We start from the raw sequence: 24,969 nt of genomic DNA on the forward strand, positions 1-24,969 counted from the left end.
CTGTGCTCACTGTGCCTTAGGGAGCTCCCATTCGAGGGCAGCAAGAAGCTTGTGAGTCCCCCACAGAGAGTCCCATTGAGGAGGCTCCTCACATGCGGACATGCAAAAGGAGGCACCTGGACTCCTCTCCAGAGTCTCTCATGGACAACACTGACTTGGAGGAAGGGGAAGGTTCCCCACGGTCATCCCCGAAGATGTCTCCTTTGGAGACATCATGGAACTCCTTCACCAAAGAGGGGGGTGGTCCACCCAAAAACCAACCCCAGACAAGTCGTGTTCCTAAAGGCATTCGGCATGGGCCCATCTACCTCCTGGGTGTCCCCTCCCGCGGACCTGCTTGTGGACCTGATAACATCTCAGGCATAGAAGAAAACTGACACCCTGGTGCCTACTCCCAAGCATCCATTTAAGATACTCCGCCCCCCACCAGACAGGACTAGTTGAAGTAAGGGTACCCAGTACACACTATGATGGTGGCAAACGCCACAAAGAAGGAGCTTGCACAGGAGAGCTCTACAGTCCATCCTCCTGACCGGGAGTTGAGGACTATGGAGTGTTTGAGGAAGCAGTTTTATGTGTCTGCAACCTTTACCATAAAGGAGCTGAACTATATGGTGCATGTCATCAGACTGCAGTGTGACTTGATTAAGGAATTTGCTGAGTCACCCCCAGAGTCCACATCGGTGGAGGGCAAGAAGACGTTCTCCATACGAATGGCCACTGTTAAGGCAGTAGCCAGTATGTCCATGCACCTCCTTTCCCATGCCACAGAGGGAGCCGCTAGGGTGGCTGGGTCTAGTGTTGCCTTGAGGCGTTACATCTGGCTCCAGCTGTGTCAACTCTCGGAACCCTTCAAGGCGTCCTTTGCTAATGCCCCCTATGATGGTTCTTCCCTATTTGGGAAGTCTGTGCATGAAACACTGGTCCAGAGTGAGAAGGACAGGAAGACACTGTCTGCCATCGGGATCCACTCCCCTCCCCCCAAAGATCCTTCTCTAGGAATCAGCGAGGGGCCAAGAAGATGAGATTCCAAAAATTTCAGTTCTACTGGGATACTCAGGACTCATTTTCCCCAGAGGCATAGGGGGTCATGATAGACACCAGCCCAGAGGCAGAGGAGGTCTGAGAAATTTTGGGTCTCGCCTACTGCTCCTCTCTGGAGGCAGTCTGGGGTTGCCTCTTGCTTCATCCAACAGAATGGGAATCCGTAATGATAGACCATTGGGTGTTGCAAATCATATCCAGAGGTTATTGCATCCCTTTCATAGAGCCACCCCTCCCACCAAAACACCTCTCAGACATTCCACCCGCGCAAAGAGAGGTAGCAGCACTGGAAATAAACAAGTTGCTAAGAAAACGAGTCATCCAAATTGTCCCCCCAGATCAATCCAGATTAGGCATTTATTCCAGGTTCTTTTTGATGCCAAAGAAGACTGGGGACCTAAGATCCATTCTGGATCTTTCCACTTTGAACCTATCTGTAGCCAAGGAAAAATTCCTGATGGTCACTTTCCAGTCCATCCCTGCCCTACCTGCAGGAAAAATACTGGATGTGCTCGATCAACCTTCAGGATGCGTACCATCATATCAAAATGAACAGGCACTCCCACAGATTTCTCTACTTCTGGCTGGGGGCCAGTCATTATCAGTTCAGGGTCCTCCCCTTTGGTCTCACCACAGCCTCCAGGGTGTTTACCAAAGTGATGGCAGTAGTAACAGCTCACCTGAGACTCCAGGAAATTCAGGTCTTCCCTTACCTGGACGATTGGCTCCTTGCTGCCCCCACCAGGCGTCTGCTGTGCTAAGCCAGGGACTATTTCCTGGTGTTATCAAATAGTCTGGGCATTACTATAAACCTCAGCAAATCATCACTGACTCCAGTCCAGACTTCAGACTCATAGGAGCTAGGTTGGACACCATACAAATGAAGGTTTACCTCACTCCAGAAACGGTACACAATTTAAGACTTCATGTTTCTTATGTTCTCCAGGCTCATCTTCCTTCAGCAGAGACTGTTCTGTGGGCTCTGGGTTCCATGACAGTCACTATCAATCTTCTATCCTTTGCACGGCTTCATATGTGAGTTCTGCAGTGGACCCTAGCAGTGCAATGGTCTTTGCTAGATCTACCCTTGTCACATCCAGTTCAGATTTCTAGGGCTTGCAGAGAGTCTCTCCTTTGGTGGATTCTCTTCCCGGACCTTGTCAAGGGACGTCCCTTTTTTCCGTCCTTTCCCACAACCACAGTGACCACGGATGCTTCCCAGCTAGGGTGGGGGGCTATTGCTTGGGAAGAACTGTCCAAGGCATGTGGTCCCCTTTCGAGACCAATTTTCATATCAATGTCTTGGAGATGAGGGCAGTTCTTTTAGCGTTGCAGGCCCTTCATACCCATCTTCCTCTAGGGACTATTGCTATTCAATCAGACAACATGTCAGTAGTCTGGTACATCAACAAACAGGGCAGAACCAGATCTTGCCCCCTTTGTCATGAGGCCATGAGAGTGTGGGAATGGACGATTTCCACTGGCTGCTTTTCTGGCGGCAATATACATTCTGGGAAGGTCCAACATTCTGGCGGACAGGCTCAGCAGGACTATTCTGATGCCTTACGAGTGGTCTCTGAATCCTTCAGTAGCGGAACAGATCTTCCTCAAGTGGGGTCGGCCTTGCCGCAATCTTTTCACATCTCCTTCCAATGCGGAATGCAGTGAGTTCTTCACTCTGAACCCCTCTCGGGGGGAAGCCCCCAGAGACACACTGGTTCATGCTTGGCCTCCCGGTCGGATTTATGCTTACCCCCCTGTTACCTCTCATTTTGAAGTTTCCTCAGAAAGCTCGCAGGTTAGGTAGCTTAGTAATCCTCATTGCCCCATTCTGGCCTCATCAAGTCTGGTTCCCCTCTCTTTGGTCTCACCTGGCAGTTCCACCAAGGTACTAGTTCCTCTATCATTAAGGTCCAACTGGCTGCCATCTCTAACTTCCATGTGGGGGAAAACATTACTTCCCTAGCTTCTTCCAGACTTTGCAAGACCTTCCTTAAAGGTACTTTCCTTTTAAGGCCCCCCGGTGAAAGATCCTACACCTCCTTGGGAGCTCACCTTCGTTCTTCAGGCTCTAGTGTCTCCTCCCTTTGAGCCTGCCGCATTGGTAGATTTACAATTCCTATCTTGAAAAACTGCCTTTTTGGTAGCTATCACTTCTGCTAGGAAGGTATCAGAATGTCAAGCATTGCCCAATAAAGTTCCTTACATGTTTTTTTCATAAAGACAGGGTTTCCCTGCATATTAATCCTTCCTTTCTTCCCAAGTGGCGTCAGAAGCCAATATTAATCAAACTATCAATCTCCCTGTTTTCTTTCCAAATTTCCAAAATAGGGGAGAATACAAATTACACTTGCTGGACATACATAAACAACTGAGGTTTTATTTGCACAGAAGAAAATCCTTTTGTAAATCCGATCAGTTGCTTGTATCCTATTCGAAAACTTTTCTTGGCAGGCCAATTTCTGAAGTGACCATTACTCGCTGGATTTTCCAATGTATCATGCAAGCATATTCTGATAGAGGCATTTCCCCTCTGGGTCAGGTGAAAGCCCACTCCACTAAGTCCATGGCTATCTCAGCGGCTTTTTGGTCAACTGTGTCGCTGGATGACATTTGTTTTGCAGCTACTTGTTCCTCATCTCATACCTTCATATCTCATTACAAGTTGGACATTGTATCCAGGAGTAGGGTATCCTTTGGTTCTGCGCTGCTCCAGAATATCCTTCCATGAGGGCCACCCAGGTGTTGGTAGCTGGGGACTCTGTCCCACAGGTTGAAGTCAAAATGAAGTCAACTACTTCAGATAAATAAGTTATGTACTCACCATAACATTCCATCTGAGTAGTTGTACTTCATTTGTCTTCAACCATCCCTCCTCCTTCCCCTTAGGGAGAGGAGCACTATAGTGGCTCTCCTGGTTTATGCTTGGCTTAGTTATTGGGAGCCATTAGTGGTAAGGTCTGATTGGGTTGGGCTTGTGTTTTCTTGAACAGCAAACGCGATCTGAGGGAAGGAAGGAGACAGGGGAGCATTATGGGTAAGGGGAGGAGCTTGGAGCTCTGATCAGATGCTAGTGATGTGGCCGTCTTGGATCTGATTCGGATATGAATACCCACAGGATGAAGACAAATGAAGTACTACTCATATGGAACATTATGGTGAGTACATAACTTCTTTTTTTGCATTGCTAAATGTTGGGATTTGTTTATGTATAAGTTCTACCTTGAGGACAGTCTTGTATAGTATGGCAACTCTTCCACCTTTTTTGATAGTTCTATCAGCCCTGATTATATTATAGTCTGGGGGAAGTATCTCATTGTCCTTAATGTGGGGTTTAAGCCAGATCTCTGTAATGAGTGTAATGTATGAGTTGTAAGTGGAGAGTGTGGTATGTAGTTAGTCAGTTTTGTTCAAGATATTTCTAGTGTTCATACCAAGTATAGGTAGGTCACAGGGTGTGTGTTTTTTTTTTTTTTTTTTTTTTTTTACAGTTAGTTGCATGTTGGATGTTTGGACAAGTGAGATTGGTAGCATCAGTTGTGGGGCCTGGGTTGGGGGTGTACATTACCACAAATTTAGAGCTGTGTTTGTAGGAACAGATATAGAGATTGAATTTTGAGTAGACATTTAGTTACTCTGTTGGGTTTGGAGGAAGGTATGGTGGAATTCATATATTTGAGTTTGTATAGCTCTGTGGTAGAGTAGTTCAGTAAGTGGGGTTGGATGTTGGAGAAGGGAGTGTTACTATGTGCTTTGTAGGCGGAAGTTAGGATTGGGCTGGGGTGAAATGTGTGAGCATTATGGTAGCAGGTAAAGGTGTAAAGTGTAACAAGGGTAGCTAGTAGTAATAGATGAGAGGTAAACATAGTTACTTGAGGGTTTGTGGGTAGTGGTTTGGTTGGTGGTGATAGTATGGGGGTATAGAATTTGGTAGGAGAACTTGGGTGGAGGGTGGGAGCTTGTTAATGTTTGCAGTTGTGTTGTTTTGGGATTGGTTGAGGTGGTAGGTGGGATGTGGGTGGAGGGTGTGGTTTTGTGTCTATAAATTGGCAGATAGTGGGGGCGGGTGGAAATTAGGGGCAGGGAAGGGAAATGGAAAAGGCAGGCCCAGATCAGTAGCCAGCTGACAGTGCCAACATAAACCATCAATGAAGTGGCCAGGTAAGTGAGAAAGCCTGAACTAGGTGGGAGGATGATCCCAGAACTAACAGGAAAAACAATGCGAGTGAGAGACAGTGGAAAGGGAGCAGTGCCGTTAAGCACATAGGACGAACAACAGATGCAAATTAAGGGCAGCTGAAGTGAGAATGTTTAATGGTTTTGATTTCCCTTAGTTTTTATATTTCCTGTTATTGTTGTAGTTTTCTTTTCTTTAAACTGCAAGTAGACCTAAGGGCTCTGGAGGATGTTTAATTTTAGATCTCTGGGCATATCAGTAATTATGTACAACCTGAACTATAGCTATGATAATCAAGCTGGAGACGTGCTGCTGCAGAACTACTTGGGTCCCAGATTTTAGCAATCTAACCTGGAATCGGGTGGGAAACCTGGTGATATAAAATTAATGCTGGGGTTCGTTACAGATGAAACAGGAGTGGTAATGGAATGCTATTTTATAGATTTAAGTTTTTCTCAAAAGAAAATAAACTTTAGTTGGGGGGACACTTACTGGAGAGGATTATGCAGATGTTGCTTCCTGGAGATGTGGTCATTACAGTGGTTTGATTAAAGAACTGTACAGCAGAATGTACTAGCACAGTCACTAAAATTTGTTTAAGTTAGTGCAGTTAAGGTATTTTACTGTCTAGACTCATAGAAGTTAAGCACCTACATTAGTTTTTAGTCTCTTTAGTTACAGGGCAGTGTCTGTGGGTGCCCAGTGTATGAGTGAGATGTTTGAGATTTCCACTGCTTGTTATGGGAGGACGGACACCCGATTGAATAAATGGGTGGCTTGGATTAATTAGTTTAGCCTCTTTAGTTACAAGACAGTGTCCATGGGTGCCCAGTGCACGATTGAGATTTTTTGGGGTTTCCACTGCTTGTTGTTGTGGGTGGACACCTGATTGAACCAATGGGTGGCTTGGATTACTTGAGTGCAAGAACTTACATGATGATGATTACACACCAGGGGAGGCAAACAACTGCTGTGGGATTTGAAAAAAAAAAGTTTTGGTCAAGTAAATCCTTAGTACTTAAACCCTTCCAAAAATAAATTTAAGAGGGGGTCTTAAGGGGTCTATATTAGAAGGCCGAATGTTTAGGTGATCAAACACCTAAAGATCGATCTAATATCTAACTGCACAATGTCGAACGTCCCAGGGAAACACATCTTTCAGCCACAACACAAAAAATATTACTTTACATCTAAATTAAGTGGGGGGCTGTGCCCCCCACACCCCCTAACTAAATATACCAACTCCAAGATCGCTCAACAGTATGGAAATAACAAACTCCGGTGAACAGCCAAGGGAAATTTTTCCCTGCCTTAAATCGTCCGCCATTTTTGCTGTCGATATTAGAAGATCGATGTTTAGGTGTTCGATCACCTAAACATTTGGTCTTCTAATATAGACCCGTCTTAAGAATACCTTCTAAATATGATAAACTAGCAAACCTTTTCGATTCCTTTTATAATATTTTTAATGGTATCAGCATCTCCATTAAAATTTATTACAAAAGCCCCTTTATAATTTATCCCATTCTTATTATTGTTAAACAATCCCAAATTAGTATGTTCTTGCCTATCCCTGAGTTTGACCATATCCTTTCCTAGAAGGCGTAAAAATCTAACTTTTCTTCCTACCCTAACTTCTTCCATAATTTCATCTATCAGTTTAAGGGGACACCTCGTCTCCATAAACATCTCTTTTAATATCTCACAATCCCTAAGAAGATCTTGATCATCGGAAGTAATCTTGCATATCCTAACATATTGCCCCCCGACTATACTTTTTTTTTTGTGTGTGTTGATAGTGGTGAGCGCTTTTAAAATATAAATATGAGCTTCTGATACACAGTGGACTTAGTTACCCATCTCCAACAGTTTATGAATAGTAACATCTAAGTAATTCATTTTTTCGTATGTAATTCCATATGTAAATTTAAAAAAAATTCATAATGTTATTAATATACGTGATAAATTCTCTCAATTTTTCCTCAGTAGCAGTCCAAAAAATGCATATGTCATGAGGGTAATGTTTGTATAGCCTCCAACAGTTCACATAAGTGGAGTTAAACGTTTGTTCCCACATGAAATGTATGGTGTTAGCATGTGGGGGGGGGGGTGCAGCATGCCCCTATTGTTACCCCACTAATCTGTCAAAAAAAAACCTTCAGAATATATAAAATTATTCCTCAGAACCAACTCCATGAGCTCCAAGCAGGTTTGAAATTCATCATTGGTAAGCCCGCCTTTTTCAATTAAAGCCTCTTCAAACCATTCTAAACCCCATATTGTGGGGTATTACTGTGAACATGTCTATGATATCAGTAGTAACAAATATCATCCCCTCAGTAAACAAATCGGGTTTAATGCTTTTTAAGAAGTCTCAATAATCTTTTAAAACATCACCTTCTTCCATCCATATCCTTTTTAGTTTAAAATCTCAAACCCTGACAAGCTGAAAAGTTTTAGGCCCATTTGCTGACACTGTCAGCCTAAGTGGAGGGAACAAAATATTTGTATGCATTTTTGGTATGCCGAAAATAGAAGGTACTCTAGGTTTCTCCATAAATAAATATTTAGAAGTATCAAAATCGATCATTTTTTTAACAAATAAATCATTTAAGGACAAATCCATATGTTTATAGGCCACATTGATTTCATTTTTAGAGACCCTGGTATATTTACTAAGATCATTTAGGATTTCCATCATTTTAGCTTTATAAATTATCGTCACTGTCCCTCCTCCCTTATCTGGTTTCATAACTCTCAAATATTTGTTATTCTTAAGTTCTTCTATTAACCTTTTCTCTTCCAAAGTGAGATTGGAACAGAACTTGTTATCCCGAATACCCCTCCTCAGCTCCTTTTCCACCAGGGTTCAAAGTTTTTTTTTTTTAATTGGGGATGCAAAGGAGTGTTATAAATAATTTTCTTCATAGGAGCATCTTCCTGCCCTAAAGCATGATCATTTTCAGGAAACATTAGCTACAAATTCTTTTTCTGCGTGAATAATTTAAGATCAATTAAAACCTTACTAATGTCACATTTCCTCTTATGAATGAACTTTAAAAACCTTTAGAAAACAGACTAAAATGTGTTTCATTAATATGGGCACTACTAAAATTAAATAGTTTTAGATACACTTATGGAAATTATAATACATCTCTTAAAATTTCTGAACCATCCTGTCTCCCTAAAATGTTCTTTATCTCCCCTTGTCCAGTGTGTTCCCCCTATTGTAGTTGTAATATGGGGGGGTTCTTGTTCTTGAATCTTTCCGATCTCTGGAGTGGGGAAATTCTAAAGGGTCCAGTAAATTAAGATGTGAGTTGGCTTTAACCTCCCTATACCACATCATCTTGTCTTTCATCCCTCATAAAATTTTCCCCCTAGTGTGTTCATATTGTTTCTGCCAACCTCCCTGAAAATTTCTAGAGCCACTAGGTTTGTTAGAACACTGATTTTCCTCTTATTCCACCCTCTCTTTCCAGCTTCTTAAATTTCCTATTAACTAAAACCTTACATCTGTCAACAATTTTAGTCCTAATGTTAACATATTTTGCACTCTTGTTCAACCATAAACATCAAATCATTCAGAATACAATAGTACCTTCTATCTGCGCGTAAATCATTTCCATGTCCCTTTTGTTTTATGATAGCCCAAATAATGTCCATGCCACACACTTCAAAAGTTCTTTATGAAATTCAGTCCCCTCTTGTACATTATTGAGATAATTGTACATTCAGAGTCCTTTATGGACAATTCCCCTATTAGGCTTCTTCTTTTTCCTTTGGTTGCTCCCATTAGGGGTCGCCACAGAGGATCATCTGTTTCCATTTCATCCTGTCCTCTGCATCTTGCTTTGTCACACCAACAACCTGCATGTCCTATCTCACCACATCCATAAACCTTATCTTAGACCTTCCTCTTTGCCTCTTACCTGGCAGCTCCGTCCTTGCCATCCTACTCCCAATAATACCCAGCATCCCTCCTCAGAACATGTCCAAACCAACACAATCTCGCCTCTCTGACTTTGTCTCCAAACCATCCAACCTGAGCTGACTCTCTTCTTCTTTTGGCTTTTCCCAGTTAGGGGTCGACACAGCAGATCACCTGTCTGCTCATGATTGGCAGTACGGTGTTGAGTTGCCAGCCCGGCGCTCAAACCTTCCACAGAAGGCACACACTAATATACTAATTTCTAATCCTTTCCATCCTCATTGCACCCAGTGCAAATCTTAACATCTTTAACTCTGCCACCTCCAGCTCTGACTCCTGTCTTTTCATCAGTTCCACTATGTCCAACTCATATAACATAGCTGGTCTCACTACCATCTTGTAGACCTTCCCTTTCACTCTTACTGGTACCAGTCTGTCACAAATCACTCCTGACACTCCTCCACCCACTCCATCCTGCCTGCACTCTCTTCTTCACCTCTCCTCCACATGCACACCATTACTCTGAACTGTTGATCCCAAGTATTTAAACTCATCCACATTTGCCAGCTCTGCTCCCTGCATCCTCACCATTCCTCTGTCCTCCCTTTCTTTTGCACACACATATTCTGTCTTAGTCCTGCTGACCTTCATTCCTCTCCTCTCCAGAGCATATCTCCACCTCTCCAGGGTCTCTTCTACCTGTTCCCTCCTCTCACTACAAATCACAATATCATCCGCAAACATCATAGTCCATGGGGACTTCTGTCTGATCTTCTCTGTCAACCTGTCCATCACCATTGCAAATAAGAAAGGGCTTGGAGCTGATCCTTGATGTTATCCCACCTCCACGTTGAATGAATCCATCACTCCTACCACAGACCTCACCACTGTCACATTGCCCTTGTACATATCCTGTGCTACTCTTACATACTTCTGTGTCACTCCCGACTTCTTCATACAATACCACAACTCCTCTCTAGGTACCCTGTCATATGCTTTCTCTAAGTCCACAAAGACAATGCCACTCCTTCTGACCTTTTTTGTACTTCCACATCAACACTATCAGAGTGAACATCGCATCTGTATTGCTCTTTTCTGGCAAGAAACCACTGATCATCACCTCCCTTCTTAACTTAGTTTCCACTACTCTTTCTCATAACTTCATACAGTGGCTGATCAGTTTTATCCCTCTGTAGTTACTATATCTCTGCACATCACCCTTATTCTTAAAAATAGGTACCAATACACTTTTCCACTCCTCAGGCATCCTCTTACTTTGAACACAACTGAGAAAGAAAAAGTGCTTGGAAACAGTACCAAAATCACTACAAACCAAAGCACTTGCAGAACCAGCAAACAAAACGCCTCTTAAGGTCAGTGAACCAAAAAGATTAATTTAATACCACAAAACAATAACTTGTGTTTTCGTCCTTAGACTTCATCAGAATGAATAGTTAACCAAACTAGTAATCTCCTTAAATAACCCTCCCTTCCCATTGACAAAACAATTAACCAATTAAAATATTTAGTATAATTGAATGTAGTGCATTCAAAGTGCAACTGTAAAAATGCAACTATAAAAGCTCCTAAAACAAACAGTTAATTGTTACAGTAACAGACTTTAAAAAGCAGATTTAAAAAAACATTGAATCACATAATTAATATGTAAATACATAAAATGCAGACCATCAAATGTAATATAATAGAAATAAGTAAAAAAGATGCCTTACACCAAAGTTTTAAATTGTGTTGAAACAAAACCACAGTGGTAAACTAGTAAAACACTGCCATCTACTGGTCAAGAATTAATGCTAAATAAATGCATTATAGTTTAGCAGAGCTAAGTTTAAGGACAGGGGCTAAAGAAATATAATCATTCAAGCCAAGTTCACTGTTGGCCTCTAAGCTCAACTGCCAAAATAGTTCCCTGTACTCTATTGTTGTCTTCCAGGGACCACCTCGAGGGTCCTGTTCTATTTTTTCTATGACAAAAATAAACAAAAACTGCATCTTTACAAAGTGTGGTACGTCTAAATAGTGCATCCTGTTGCTTTCCAATACACTTAATACACTTCTTCAGGTAGCAGTTATCCAGCCTTAAAGTCTTATGCTTCAACATGCAGTCATATAATTTCTTAATATTGTCTTCATAAGTATCTGAGAATGAACTATTAATTTGGGATTGCTCAGTAAAACCAAATGAAAACTTCTTAGTTATCAAGCCCCTAAATTGCCATCATCATAATTAGTATTGCCAACATAGGCATGATCACAATCATCTGGTTTCCGTGTCCTTTGTTCCTTAGGTCAGGCAATCCCGTTCCACAGTCTTTTCTCTAGAATCAGCAATCCGCTCTTCAGTATGACTAGAAAAGTGTTAGGAATCCCATTAAGACTTGACTCTGGTAAATCTGAAGAGTTATGGTAAAAGACCACCTCCATCCTCGCTCAGAACAACTTCCGGTCCTTTTCCATGACCTCCACATCCTCTCAGTGACATAATTTCCTGGTTACCGGGTAAGGAAGCCATAGAAGCAGAGTTGGCTAGTGACTGGCAAATGGGTGTGAGTAAATCCAGTAAATAAGTCATTTGTCCAATCATTTTCCGGATGTCTCCAGCTTCTCCATTACAGACCAGCTCACCACGTGGAAAACTCACCTGCCCATCCAGTTCCTCCGTGTAAATGAAACCAGCAAACCAAAAAAAAAAATGCTGGGAAACGGGGCTAAATAGCAACAAGTGCAGTAACCAAGAAACCAGCACATAGCATTGTGGAAAAAACAGGCTCGACTTTAGATGTATGAAAACAAATTTTTTTATGCCAAACATAAATACTTTAACGTTATCACAGCATTTTCATCCAAACATGGACTTCATCAGATGAAGAGCACTCAACAATCTCACAGATTTTAAATACCCTTTTACCCACAATTCAAGTACCAGTTAATTAAATTCAATCAAATCAAGTTAATTGTTAATCACCCTTCTATCAATGAAATACTAGCAAAATACAAAACAAAGTATGAAAATGTTAAAAATATTCACAACTGAGTAGTTCCAAAATAATTAAAAATACTCCTATACATTTTATTAAAATATATAACAAGCATAAGAAAAATGAAGTTAAAAATATACTTGTATAAATCCAAATACTACTGTGAATGCCACCTAGTGTCATAACATGGGCGTTGCATCAAAACACTATAAGATTCAATAGGTAGAAAAAATAGTTAAAAATAAACGACCCTATAAAAAATATAAAATGTGAAGTATAAAATGTCTTATTTTTAGTATATATAAAAAAAATCAACTTTAAAAGGGGGATAAAGACACATTCTTGTTGAGTCGTGATGCCCTGTTTGTTCTAAAACTAATTGCAAATACACTGGTTTGTTTATATTCTATTTTAGTCTCCCAGGGCCCATCTCTAACATCCAGAGGGACTTCTTCCAAAACAAAAAACTGGATCTTAGCTTGTTTGCAATTCAAAGTATGTTTATAAAGTGTGTTTTTCTCATTCTTAATTTTAACATCATAATGATGTACATAGATTCTTCTTTTGAGCTTGCAGTCAGCCTTTCCTATATAAAAGGCCTTGCATATCTCACACTGGTGATGTAAATCACTCCAAAGCTATTACAGTTTGTGTAGGTCCTACCTGAAGTGTGTTTGTTCTTACTGTTAATGAACACGGACTCTCCATGAAGTATATGAGGGTTGAACCTTACAAATGTTGGGCCTGCACACAGTGTCCTTATATATTGCATGGGGGAGTCAGTATTCGTTGCAAACAAGCTAAATTCCAGTGTCTTTAGCCCCCCTTTAAAGTCACATTTTATATTATTGGGTTGTTTAGTTCTTAAATCTTACGAGTGTTTTGATGTAATGCCAGTGTTATGACACTAGATGGAGTTCACAGAAGGATTTAGGAGTTATATAAGTGCATTTTAATTTCATTTTTCTTATGCTTGTCATATATTTTTAATACAATTTTTATGAGTATTTTTTTAATTGTTTTTTTAACTATTCAGTTGTGAATTATTTTAATATTTTCATACTATATTATTTTTGTTTTGCTAGTATTTCATTGATGGGAGGGTGATCAACTTGATTTAATTGAATTTAATTAATTGGTACTTGGAATTGTGGATAAAAGGGTATTTAAACTGATGAGATGGTTTAATGCTGCTAATCTGATGAAGTCCATGTTTGGACAAAAACACGGTGATACAGTTAAAGCATTTATGTTCTGGCATTAAAAATTTGTTTTCATACATCAGGAGTCAAGCCTGTACCTTCCACAGTGCTACATGCTTGTTTCTGCATTTATTACAACTTTCATATTAGCCAGGACATTGGATAGTGAATTCAGCAGCTTAGTGAGTAACACTGCCTTGACACTGTTCTGATATGGCTAAGCTGCCTGGTCTCATGCTGTGGGACAGTCTATTATGTAGGATTCCTATATAAGGGATGGTGGAACGCTTTCATAATGTCAATTGTTTTTTGGTCTGTACTTGAAAGCATTAGAGTATGCATAGTTCAGGAACTTCATAGCCATCCCTTGTACATATTGCACTGCACATGTTAAGGTTTTTAATGCAAGAAAAAGAAATACGATTTTCTCTTTCCAGATTGCTTTTTACAGGCCAACGATACCCCCAATGTACTTTAGACTTTTTATCAGTCTCTGGATCTCTGATATAGCTTTTCCTCACAGAAGTGAAGTCTGGGTGATAACATAGTATGGATCAGCAGTGGTTATATGTAGGGAATGCATTCTGAGCAGTGCTGATCTCTGTCAGCTACTGCAGAATGTCATTTACATTACTAAAGCTTTTTGTTTTTGCAGCAAATTAATGAAGCACTGAAATAAGGAATCCTGGTTGTAATAAGTAGGTGTTGAATTTCTCAGAAGGTTCAGGAATGATGATTATGAAATCTTCAAGCAGGAGCGCCTCAGACTTGACTGGAACAACATGTGTGACCCAAGAATAAAGCCTGTGCAACACATCTCTGTCTATATAATACAGTTATTACCAAGTGAAAATTCCAAAAATTGATATCGGTCAAAAAAAACAATTTCTGCCAAGACTAGCATTTAGAAATGTATTCTGTGGAGAAAAAAGTATAACATACAGACATTTAGATAACCAGTTCTAAGATGCAGTCTGTCAACCAGTTTAAAATTTAAAAGTGAGATGTGTTCAGCTCACTTCTGTATGCAGTTCTTGAGTATACGAGTTTTATATAATCTTTTAACTGCAATCGTTAATAATCATAGCACCTTTCGTTTGCACAATTGCTTTAATATTGTGGCTTTCACACCAGTAAAATTGTCATTATGTGCAACATTAAAATGTGCACTTTCAGTTCTGTATAATATCTTTAACATGCTTCTGCAGCCTTGCAGTAAATTTCCCAAAAGTTCGCTTGTGGTAAAACAGACTGCAGGAGCCTGTCAAAGCACGTATAACAATCATAGAATTGCAGTTATAAATACCTGAAGCTTCAAATATAGTCATTTATTATGCTAAAAATTTTCAGAGATAAAATATTACATTTATCATAAGAGTAAGTACTCTTGTGATATAAAGCTGTACTAGGCACACAAGTCAAACCTACTTTAGGCCTCACAAAGTGATGTTTTACCTGGAAGTCTAAAAATTTCTCATATATTAAATGTTGTGAAACCTGTTTACCTTAGTGATAAACAGTCATCTTGCAGCAGAATTTGCCAGTCTTCCTTAACCAGTTGTATAAATTTTGTCTGCAGTACATTATACTCATCTTTTGCAGAATTTCATTTGCATTACTGTTTCTTCTTAATTTTACAAAAAATTTCAAGTACTACTGAACAAGGAGTCCTGGCTGGTATGTGGGTGGTGAAGTTCTCAAAGGTTTTAGGAAGGATGTTTTGAAAATCTTCTGGACACCCATAAGAAAGAGCACCTTCGGTCTGACTGGTATAGCATTGGTCCTGGATCATATACCGCTCACCTTGAACCCAACCTGCCTCATTACAATACCAATAACATGTCAGATTGCATACTTAAATTCCTGATGTCACTGACAATAGTAACCTAAATCTTGATCATAGACTATATTTGGTTATATTGCCAACAAATCACCATGGCTCATCATAACAAACATCACAGTAGTATGAATAATACACTAACACAATAAATAGATTAAATGGCTGCAGCCATGTGTTTTTTGCCAAATTGTCCTTGTCTGGTTGATACTAATTCCTTAGGAGATGTGCACAAGGCAAGAATTTCTTGGAGGCCATTTCACATTGCATAGCTTTTTCACCTGTCACTTCAGAGCAGGCAGCACTGTCGATATCCAAACCTTTGATGTCTTATTACCCACAATATGCCAACTTCACTCAATTCCTATGGGCTTCCTTACAACCAGTCAAATAAGCATGTCCAGAAGATTTTCATCAACAGATCCATTCAAGAAGCAACTGTCCCTCTTGTATGGAAATCATTTTTCACCATCCCCTTGCACAAAGGGGGAAACTCAACTGCCCATCCAACTACAGACCCATCGCCATCCTAGCCCCTCTATCCAAAATACTCAAAAAATGCATCCACTCACAGCTCCTTAACTATGTCTTACAACAAAAGCTGCTTACTTCCACCCAACATGGTTTTAGGCCAAACCATAGCACATCTACTGCCCTCCTTGCTTTCACTCATACTATTGCTGAGGCCCGAGACAATAACCAACTCATATCCTGCCTTTTCCTTGACCTCTCCAAAGCTTTTGACACAGTATCCCATCCTATCCTCCTGTCTAAGCTATCTGTGCTCAACCTATCTCCTACTTGCCCTATCCTGGTTCTCTAGCTACCTCTCCGATAGGCTACAATCGGTCAGATGGCTGTCATCCTGCTCTCCCTCCATTCCAGTCACAGAAGGTGTTCCACAGGGTTCTATCCTGGGCACCCCTCTATTTAACATTTTTACTAATGAAATGTACACATCCTGCAAAAAATCAGTTCTAATCCAATATGCTGATGATTCAACCCTCATCGTTCACTCTCCCATCTTAAGTCCACATTTGTCATCACATCCTCTAATAACACCATCATACAACCTGAACCTCACACTAAACTTCTAGGTTCCATCATTGATGAAGAACTCAAGTTCAACCAACATATACTCCATTGCATAAAAAAAAATACACACCAAAAACTCGGCCTGGTTTATTGTAATAGAAAATTTCTTACTTCTAATGCTAAACTCTCCATGGCACAGGCACTTCTCCTCCCTTCCCTTCTTTATGCCGCCCCTGTCCTAACTAACATTCAGTCCACAACCCTGAACAAACTTACCACAAAATAGCAAGGTTTATCACCAACTCCCCTTACAACTCTCACCATTGCCTTGCACTCAGCTCCCTCCAATGGCTTGAACTCCACCTAACTACTCCTTCAATCACAGTTCCAAATAATACACTCAGTACTTTATAAACCTTCTTCCTGCCCAGGTCTCTCCTCCTTGGTATCCACCTATACCCCCTCTAGGACACTCCACACCTCCAACCAGCAGCTCCTGGATGTCTACAAACCAAAGAAAACTGCAGAGAAACTAGTCTATAAATGTTCTGTAACCTCTGCTAGGAACAAACTCCCCTTAAACATACGATCCATTACCAACCCATTACACTTCAAAAAAGAGCACAAACTCTACCTGCTTTACAACAAAACTTGTCCCTGTCACGACCCTACCTAACTCCTCACTTTTTCTACATTGCATTCCCTTCATATGCCCACTTCTTTAGTCTCAACTTTCTCCACTTTGTAACCTACTGGTATTTATCCAGAAATTGTAATCTCTAAACATTTCTAGCTCAATCATTTCAATTCTGACTTTGCTATTTATATGTAATGCTACTGCCTATTTTTCCACTTAGTTTTTTTTCTCTCTTCTTTGTTCCTTCATTGTTTACCTGTATTGGTAATTATATTATCTTGGAGCATAAATCTGTATAGTGCTGTACATTATCTTTGAAACTGGAGCTATTGGAAATTATATTAACTTGGAAGGCAAATCTGTATAATACTGTGCATTATTTTTGTAACTGGAGCTTTTCTCCTCGGGTCTCCACTGAAAATGGGCTTCTAGCCCAGCTGGACTAACCCGGTTAACAAGTATCAATAAATAAATAATAAATAAGAATGCAAAGCTGAAAAGCCCTAGGCAGTGTCTCCCTTGGGGCTACCTAGTCTATGGAAGGCCCAGGTAATACGTCCTAAGATCTCCCCCACATATCTTGGCCTCCCTTACCATTCTTGCATTTTGCCACAGAAGGGGGGATCTCCTGCCTTCTGCCAAGCACATCTTCCTTTCCCTTCCCTAAGACCAGACCCACCTGGATTTCATTATAAAAATTCTCATGCCTTCTCTAGATAAATGCACCCCTATCCTCATCATACCTTTCTGGTCAGCTTGAATACCTGGGTGTGCTGTGTATGAGCCTCCTGAGCTCTGTAACAGTTTGTCCGTAATATTGAGTTTTCACTTCATCCTTTCAACTGCTATAGTATCTCTCCCCCTCCAGCTTCAAACCTGTACCATAACTGACCAGCATTCTTGAAAAAGTGTAACCTCCTGCTCAATCATTTGGACTAACTTCTCAATTGGAATTTTACAAATATTATTTCCCCCAGATTGCAGCACTGTGGCTTTAAGTTCACTGCCCTTCTTGGCTGCTCGCTGCAACATCTCACTAACTGGGGGCCATATAATACCAGAATCCTGAAACCACTGTACTGTACAGATGTCCCTTCCTTGCCATTGAAGACATGATTCTGTTTCAAACTGCAACCACTACTGAAGACATTTGATGAACAAATGGCCCAGAACCAGACATGACTCTGCTTCATCGTTGCATAAACTGAAACATAGAAGAATGTAATGTAACCTTTATATGCATTGAGCTTCCATCTGCCTAGCTTTTTGATATTCTCGTCTGATGCCCCCCCCCCCGTGTGCATATGATGCTATTCCTAACTGAAATGAATGAGTGTATCTAACTACATGTAGCCCACTCACCTTCACTGCTGCATGCAGTATGGAGCTGATTTGATACTGAATAGGCAGATCCTCTTTCTGATGGCAAAAGAATGGACCTGCTCATGTGCCACACTGAGCCACATACCCAGCCAATACTGCTGTTAAGCTTTATTCTAAGCCTGCTGAGGTACACATACTCACCCATTGTCTTTTCCCTACATAATCTGTTTTGGATTTTTTGCAGGGGGGTGCAAACTCGGAGGTCAGGGGTATATCTGTTTACATGTGGATAACCGTGAACTCCTGCTGTATTCCACAGTGTATTACAGAAATGGACAGTGTCTTTGTGGAGTTAGTTATGAGTGTGAGGTTCAGGTTTTATGATGGTGTTATTAGAGGATGTGATGACAAATGTGGACTTAAGATGGGAGAGTGAACTACTCTGTTAAACTCAGTCATGTAAAAATTATAAAGTTTTTGGGTAACTGTAGTTTTAAAAACAAAAACTGAATGTACTATATTGTTGTAAGTTTAGGCCTACGACTCCTGTGGTGCAAATATAAATTGTAAGAATCGGCTGTGGCTGCCAAAACTGTCAGTTTACTGATGAACTGTTTCTTGTCACAAATGACAAACTCACGATGAACACTAATCATGGAGAGTGCTGAAAGTCTGTTGTCAGTCATTGTAGACCTTAATCAGGTCTTGACCTGTCAGTGTGCTGAATGATCATTTGATGGTACAGTTAGTGGCTGGTAAGGTCAGCATAATCAGAACTGCTTGCTTAACAGCAGGAAAGAAATCGCAATGTTGCAGCAAGTCAGTAAAGTCCAGTGTTTTGGCAGTGTCTGGAACCTTAGTATGCCAATAGTCGAAGCAGTTCATCATCTCTTAATTCCAAATTGTCAGCATTATGTAGTTCATTACTGATGGCAATTTGTTTTCTGAATTCTTCACATTCTAGCTTTTGCATCATTTTCAGATGCAGGTAAAACAAGTTGAATTGAGCACTGTTACCGCTGGAAAAGCGAGACATCAATGAAGAAACTGAGTCAAGATATGGAATATAAATGCTTGTTCTGTAATAACTCTCAAAATCCATGCCTACTGCGTTTGCTTGGTGTGTTTGTCGACTGCGGATCCTTGGCAACACTAACTCATTATCAAGTTTATCGGCTAGTGATCTTGCCTTACTGAGAATCTCATCTCTAAAGTGCTCCTCAGTGTGGTGGTAGTGCTTCTTGAATATTTCAATGAGACTGTTGATGCGTTGTTGAGCCTTTACTATATCAAGTTGAACAGACTGTAACATTTGGGCAATGGGCTCAGGAACAGATGAGTAATTTGCAATAATGAAAAGAGAAATAAGAAATGTGCATGAAGAGCAAGCACTGAATAAAATATATACATTTCGTCTGGTTTCACCAGCAGCAGCCTTTTGAAGATCAGCCAGGCAGTCAAATATCTTCTCAAATTTCTGACTAAATACACAAATGGATTTATATTTCTCGATCCATCGTGTCTCGCACAAAAGATGTATGTTTGGTACCAATGCTCATCATTTTGGACTGTCACGGAAAAAATAATCTTGATAACATTAACAACACTACGTATTTCAGGAAAATCATTCAGATGATTGAGTACAAGGTTTAGTCTGTGAGATGCACAGTGAATAAAAAGGCTGCTTTTGGATACTTTTCATGAATCTTTGCCTGAACGCTGTTCTGGATGCTTGCCATTATGGAGCAGCCACCTTAGCCTTGTCCGAGTAATTTGTCCATGTCTAGACCATACTTTATGCTTTCACTGACAATGACATTTGATACAGACTGTGCATCTCTTACAACAGTGGGAACAAAACCAATAAATTCTTCTCAAATACAATCACCATCAACAAACCAAATGCCCAATGACAACTGCTCAATGCTTGAGATATCTGCAGTTTCATCTGCCAATGCACTAAATCCAGCTGCAGTGTTCACTGCACAGTCTCCTTTCAAATTATGTGTTTGCATTTGCCAGCAGCTCATTTTGCACCCTGTGGGATGTGTAGTGAGCATTTCCTGCAGCTGTTTCAATTTTGTGTTGCCAGCCTCAATACAGAAATCTAATAAGTCACAAAACTTTCCACTAGAGCCATCTTTTCCATAGAGAGGAATGTTGTGGGTGGCACTGTAAATAATGGTAGACAAAACTGGTTCCAGTTTTTTTTCCGTTCTCTGCAATTTGTTTTGCAACTGCTGCATCCAACTGTGGAATAACAGCTGTTTCTGGCTTCTGTTGTGTACGTCAAAAATTGTCAGTGCCTTCAGTTGAACCTTTGTGCCATGACGATTGCATGTGATTTCTTGCACACTCATTGAAGGTATGATATTTTGTGCATGCACTAGTGATGAAGCTGCCTTGCAACCGGGAAATAATACACAAGTTTTGCACAGTGGGCCTTTCAAGAGAGAGGAGAATATGCAAGTGACTGTGAGTACTGAGACAACCAACTATATTGGAATGCTCGCTTCTTGTCTGATAATTGGCTTTGAAGTTATAATTATCTGGAGGGATGTACAGTTGTGTCAGCAAATTTGAATTTCATGAACTCATCAATTCTGTCTGATCGAATGTAACGGCCAATATCAGTTTCTGTACATACAGTTTGTGGGGTCTGTCTATGCTCCACAAACACAGCAGAGATGGAGCCTTTCTCGGTGCGTTCATCAAGAGACCCACCCAGTTCAGTTAGTTCATGCTGCTTATACCTTGCTTTCTTACTAATCTGTTTAAAAAATGTTCATATGTCCTCATTGTGTGCCATCACCTACCCTACTTATTTAACAATATAGACAAATTAAAGCCTCCAATGGACTATACTACTACCTTTGTAGTCAGTATGTTGTAGATCTTATATCAATGACGTTACTGAGCAAAAAAGAAAAGGTATCATAAAATATGGGATTAAAAAAATATTTTCAGATGTGTTTTATCGTCACCAATGATTAACATATGCATCATGCTAACCTGGCCAGCAACAAAGATAAATACATAAAACTAGTTGATTTTTGCTTTTGTACATGTTTATACAAGGCAAACATAATACTGCAGTAAACACCATCTGGACATGAATATATGCTTAATGCACAGTCTTTACAATTTTCCCAAACAAATCAGTGCCATCTAACAAGGTTAATGTTAACTACTCTGAAGACGTGCATTTGGTGTACGAGTGTGAAGATGAGGGATACATTAAGCAAGTTGCTTAGCCAGACAACTTGCAGTCTTTTGATTATTAATTATTGTTGTTAAAACTATGAAGAACACGTCCGTACTTCCGCAACAAGTAAACACGTAAAGCTAACCACTTATTTTCAGAATAGTCTGAATCCACCTTTTTATTCTATCCAGAATCCCAAAGTTTGTGGCCATACAGATCGTTATGAATCAAGAAAATCAGCTCTTATGACAGGCTGAATTACAGAATAAAAACTAAGAACTCCATAAATGTTGACATGCTGACCAAATATGGCAAAATGCAACTATTGCTTATTTCCCTGTGTGTTGAACTACAGCATATTTTCAGTAATAAAGTACTATATAAAAATCCCTACTAGTACCAGAAAGGACACATAAAACAGTCAATCCAAATACTGAGCTTTTAGAAAGTGTAGCTGTATCTTTGCTACAGAACAACTGCACATTGTCTACTCTCAAAATCTCACTTAAATCTGAGAGAAAGCTCAAAGCACACTTAGGTGGTTATTTCATACATTAAGCTTAGAAGACAATTCATTAAGTTAGGAGTGTTGCTAAAAGTTTAATCATTAAATAATACGAGCAGTATTTCACAGTGAAACTGCAGAATATTTCTTTTACTAGATTAAAAAAGTACAGCTACGTCACAGCACCAATTCATAATTATTTCTCAACATTTTTTCTAAGTTTTAGAGTTCTGTTTCTCTGCATCTTGCAAATACCTGCTACAATGGCAATTCCCAGGCAGTAATCTTGTACCATTATCAGTATGTTTTACTATACTACATAGGAAAATCTAATGAACTAACCCATTAATGACCCATTGCCATCCTGACTTTTCTATCCAAACTGCTGGAAAAATGCATACATAAACCAGTAGTTAACCACTGCTCTACAACAGTCTTCTTACACCCACCCAACACGGCTTTAGGCCAGCACACAGTAGGATCACTGCTCTCATCTCCTATACGGATGTCATTAGCAAAGGTAGAGACTCTGGCCAAATACCCTCAGTAATACTGTGTGATCTGTCAGAGGCCTTAGAAATGGTCTAACACCACAAACTTCCACAGCAACTTCATTCTCTGGGTTTTTCACAAACCTCTCAACAATGAGTTTACCAGCTATTTGTCAGACAGACAATGTGTAAAAATGCCAAGGTTGTCTGTCACAATACCTAACGAACAAAACAGGAGTACCACAATGGTCCACTTTCAGACTCCTCCTTTTTAATATCTTCATTAACAATCCACACACTGTGTCCATACCTTGAAGAAAACGGAATATTTAGAGAAATGGCAATCTCAGACTTAGCCTGAATTTCCAGTAATTCAGTCTCTACAATCCTGGACTCAGTACTGAGTCTTCATTTTAAACATTTACCCAATGGGGCAATGCATGTTCACACAAAAAATCCTGAAGCACATTGAGCATTATAACAGTTTGTGTTGTTCTAATGTACACTTCTTGAATATTGATTAATATGATCACATTGACATTGAAACATCTTGGAATACTGTTTTCATACTATCAATATCTCTGAAACCTACACTTATGAAAACAGCTGTGTAAGTATGAATGTCTGTTATGATTTTAATTCCAGATTTGCAGAATTATCAGTATATGTTTGCTAATGTTTTTGATATTGTGCAACTGTAACGATATTAATTACTCAAACTGTTATACCAAATAAGCTTTACAAGTACATGCAATAAGAGTACCTTCAAATGTGGATGCAATGACAACAGAAAGCAGGTTATGATAACATTTCGTTAATGACTTTATAGTTGCATTTATCTTTTGTGTGCTTAGCAAAATGCAGCTATATTGCTGTTGTCATTGACAAGATGCCAGTTTTAGATGCCATCCTGTAGTGGGTGGTATAAGTGTGCTTTGCTCTTTCAGAAGTCTATACAAGAAGTTCTACCTGTTTCAGAGGATACTGCAGTGTTAAATCCAGTGCAAGTAATTTTAGTGTCCACTATTCCCAAAAACAGAATGTTAAAAGCATACACTACTAACTGTACAATTTTATAATTACACATGACATTTTCCACATAAAAAACTGTTGTGGCCATAACAAAAAAAAGTCTTACTTTTAAATTAAATCGATAGCCGATACTTTTGCTTTGCCTGGGTAAAATTTTGTTGTTCAGAAAAAGTGGTGAATGAGTCCACAAAACAAGTGCTTCCATGCAGCCCTTACAAGAGCTACTAAATAAAGGAGCTTCGTAAGCTAAATAAATAAAGCCCCCTATCCCTGTTTGCCTCACAGTCAAGTCTGTTTTTGCATTTATTTTTGGGCATGGGCTATTAAGGCAAGCCCAGTGGGAGGGATAGGATAATTGTAAAATTGTCATTTAAAGGGGCCAATTCGAATTTAGTGGCACCCCATGTTAAGATGATATTTTTATCAAATACTGGACAGTTGAGAGTAGTAACATTACTGAAGAGGGTAGGAACAAAACCTTAAACCTAATTTTTTTGTATTCCCTTGGGGTCCGGGCCAAGTATGATATACTGTAAAATAGTGTTAGTGCTATTTAATCTGTGCCATGCTTGCCAATGTCAAATGCATCATCATGGTAATGGAATTGCTGTTATTCTAGCAACTTTCTAAGTTTAAATATTTAAAATCCATCCCAATTTTTGTCCTTTCTTCCCTGTTATTTGTGTGTCTTGGTTCTGTCCAGATTTCTTGTGCTAAGAGGTTGAGAGAGGTACAGAAACCTCATAACTGCTGCTGTTGCCAGGGAACAGTTGATCGCTCTCACTGACTCTTCACTCTTTTTTCACACAGTCTCTTCTGCTTTCATGCACGCATTCATTCATACATACATGCAGACAGCAACATAAACACACATTTTTTCCTTTTTTAATCTCCTTCTGTTACTCGCATGCATACACTCTCACACGCACAGACATAGACACACCTGCTTGCTTTTTTTTTTCTTCTTTTTTATGTGACACTCGTTAAACAACTAAAGCATGGTTAGCGAGTGTAAAACAACTTGGTCTAGTTATGATGCTTAAGCTTGTATGGACTGTGTAAGCTTGCACTCATCACCAACTCACCAATTTTTTCAAGCAGCAAGTAGCAGCTTTCTAAGTTTATGAAATACAGCACTGTATCTATGTGGTCTCTCTCTGCCAAAACCACCTCCTGGAAGGCCAAAAGGCTGTATTAATCTACCAGAAGTAAAATGAGCAATGGGGGTGGGGGGGAAGCTGTTAGCCTTAGGGATTACTCTAAACTCCAGTGTGCCATAACTGCACCTACAGCAGAACGGGGATTAGGGATAGGAATGGGGAGGGCTAGGGCAATAAGAAAAACGACTTCCCCTACTACTGGAGTGGAGAACCAGGTTTCTAAATTAATGAACACTTTATCATTAGCGGAAAAGGAATTTTTGACCATACATTTTTTTAAAGACTTAATCTTCCATTAACTAAATGAGGAAGTTAACACGCTTATTTCCCCCAAACCAGGAGGTACTCGCTCAATCTCAACTGTACAGCTTTCACATTTGGTGCCATTCAATCT

The sequence above is a fragment of the Protopterus annectens genome, chromosome 6.part0 (genome assembly GCF_019279795.1).
Source record: "Protopterus annectens isolate FY-2018-M chromosome 6.part0, PAN1.0, whole genome shotgun sequence".
NCBI classification, from domain to species: domain Eukaryota; kingdom Metazoa; phylum Chordata; order Ceratodontiformes; family Protopteridae; genus Protopterus; species Protopterus annectens.